General features: G+C 41.0%; 1 pseudogene; it reads left to right on the top strand.

Moving 5' to 3' along the window:
* The first annotated feature begins 1226 nt into the window (after nucleotides 1-1226).
* On the top strand, nucleotides 1227-2494 carry LOC109275070 (SWI/SNF-related matrix-associated actin-dependent regulator of chromatin subfamily E member 1-like; annotated as a pseudogene).
* Nucleotides 2495-2751: the final 257 nt, after the last annotated feature.

The following is a 2751-nucleotide window of genomic DNA, read 5'->3' as shown; positions in this document are numbered from 1 at the left end:
CAAACATAAAATGAAATTCCATTGTGTTTTACCAATGCATAGAGTATTCAAGTTGAATTTAAGAGGAATTAAGAATTAGGACTGTTTATCTGTATTGAAGACCATATTTCACTTAATAAATGTAAAACTGTAGTGACCATGAAAACAAAAAATGCCATAAGCACAAGCAAAAAAATGGCAGAGAGACAACAAAAGTACATTAGACCATTCATTTATCTACACATTAGTTTTTTTTATTCTTTCAACAAACGTTTATTGAATATTTACCCAGGGTTAGGAACTGTGCTACAGAAAAAGATACATAAATCATGGCTTCTGCCGCTGAAAAGCTACCATCTAGTAAGATTAACATCATTAAGTGACTAGAGAACACAGTAAAAGCTACAACTAAGTTACAAACCAAGTGCCAAGACTCTATAACAGAATGGATCCATTAACTACATCTGAGGAGTTTGAGGAAGACTTCTTGAAGACAGGAACATTTTAGCTGTATCTGGAAGTCTGCAGACGTGACTATTTTAAGGAAATATGTTTGGTGAATGTGAGTAAATGGGTTTACATGCAAGGATAAGGGAAAGGTAAGGTAGATAAATGTCTTTCCTTCTAGAAGAAGAGCGTACCCTGGAAGAAGTTTGCCATATAATTCATGTTGAGATTGAGATTCAAAACCAGCGAGAAGAACAATTAGAAGGAAATAAAGGCAGTTGAATGGATTAGGGCAGAGAAATGTTCTAGATCAAGATTCATCATGGAGTGGATTTGATCTTGAGGAAGAAAGTCTCAACATCACACATCTACAAAAGTAAAAAAGAACAGGGCAATTACATGGAGCCATGGAATTGTGAAGCCCAAAGCCATTAGTTTAATGTCTAAGAGTTGTTACAAATGTAAGCCAAAATGCATGGTCCCACAAGAAGCTAATGAGCTCCTGAGATTTTTTTAAGACAGCACCAAGCTTCTAGGAAGCTTCTCCCTAAAGAAGGCTCTTAAGGAGTCTAGAGGCGCTGGCAACAACACCAGTGAAATCTTCACTCTTCCACATTTGAGTCTCCCCCTTTTAATCCACTAATGCAGAGCCTTTGAAGAAAATCATTTCACAAAGGAAAACGAGGCCAGAGCTACGAGCGCTTTTTCTGCCCGCGACATCTCAGATTCGTTCTTAAGGAACTGAGAATTTAACCTTCCAAAATGGCAAAAGACCATCTTATGCCCCACCTCCCACCCCAGCTCCTGCAGCACAAATGCCCAGCACACCAGGGTTTGTGGGATACAATCCACACAGTCATCTTGGCTACAACTATAGGCTGGGAGAGAACCCGGGCACCAACAGGCGGGTCACGGCATCCACTGGCATTGTGATTCCAAAACCCCCAAAGCCACCAGATAAGCCACTGATGCCCTACAAGAGGTACAGCAGAAAGGTCTGGGACCAAGTAAAATCTTCCAACCCCGACCTAAAGTTGTGGGAGACTGGCAGGATTATTGGTGGCATGTGGTGAGATCTCACTGATGAAGAAAAACAAGAATATTTAAATGAATACAAAGCAGAAAAGATACAGTACAATGGATCTATGAAGGCCTATTATAATCCCCCACATACCTTGCTTACATAAATGCAAAAAGTCGCACCAAAGCTGCTTTAGAGGAAGAAAGTCGACAGAGAGAGTCTTGCATGGAGAAAGGAGAACCTTGCATGAGCATTTAGCCTGCTGAAGATCCAGATGACTATGATGATGGCTTTTCAGTGGAGCATACAGCCACCGCCCGTTTCCAGAGAAACCACCACCTCATCAGTGAAATCCTTAGTGAGAGTGTGGTGCCAGACGTTCAGTCAGTTGTCACAACAACTAGAACGCAGATCCTCAAACGACAGGTCCAGTCCTTAATGGTTCATCAGTGAAAACTAGAAGCTGAACTTCTTCAAACAGAGGAGAGACACCAGGAAAAGAAGAGGAAATTCCTGGAAAGCACAGATTCATTTAACAATGAGTTTAAAACGTTGTGCAGTTTGAAAGTGTAAGTGGACATGGAAAAAATCGCCGCTGAAATTGTACAGGCAGACGAATAGGCTCACAAAAGGCAGGAGGAAAGAGAGAAAGAGGCAGCGGAGCAAGATGAACTCAGAGCAGCATGGTTCCTGAGGAAGAGCTAGCTTCCAGTAAGGCCGAGGACAAGAAGGACAACAAAAGAGTCCCAGTGGAGACAGAGGAGACACACCTTGAACAAGCAATGGAGAGCCAAGAGAATGGTGAATAAGGCACATCTACTCCTGAGGACAAGGAGAGTGGGCAACAGGGGGTGGACAGTGGACAGTGGACAGTCCTGAGGAAGGGACCAGTGATAGTAACACTGGCTCAGAGAGCAACAGTGCAACCATGGAGGAAACACCAACAGACCCCACACTGGAAGACGAGAAGAAAGAATAAATGTTGCCTTGTTTTATGCGTTCTAAATACTTTTTTAAATGAAAAAAATATGTATTTTTTGCGTTTAAAAAAAAAAAGAAAATCATTTCATTCTCTCATATAAAGCAGCTACCACTCTTCCAGTTATGGAATGAGTAAGTTACAGGAATAAAAGGCACAGCGTAAAGAATATAGTTATATTGTAATTGCGATGTATCTGGACAGATGGTAGCTACACTTGTGATGAACATAGCATAATGTATAAACTGTCATATACCTGAATGTTCTCATTGTTTCCATTGCTTCAATGTTTTCATAGAGTTGATATTGTATGTCAACTATACTC

The sequence above is a fragment of the Panthera pardus genome, unplaced genomic scaffold, assembly GCF_024362965.1.
Source record: "Panthera pardus isolate Hobbes unplaced genomic scaffold, ASM2436296v1 HiC_scaffold_2, whole genome shotgun sequence".
Taxonomy (NCBI): domain Eukaryota; kingdom Metazoa; phylum Chordata; class Mammalia; order Carnivora; family Felidae; genus Panthera; species Panthera pardus.
The sequence above is the reverse complement of the archived record's forward strand: the minus strand, read 5'-3'. Positions and strand labels throughout refer to the sequence as shown.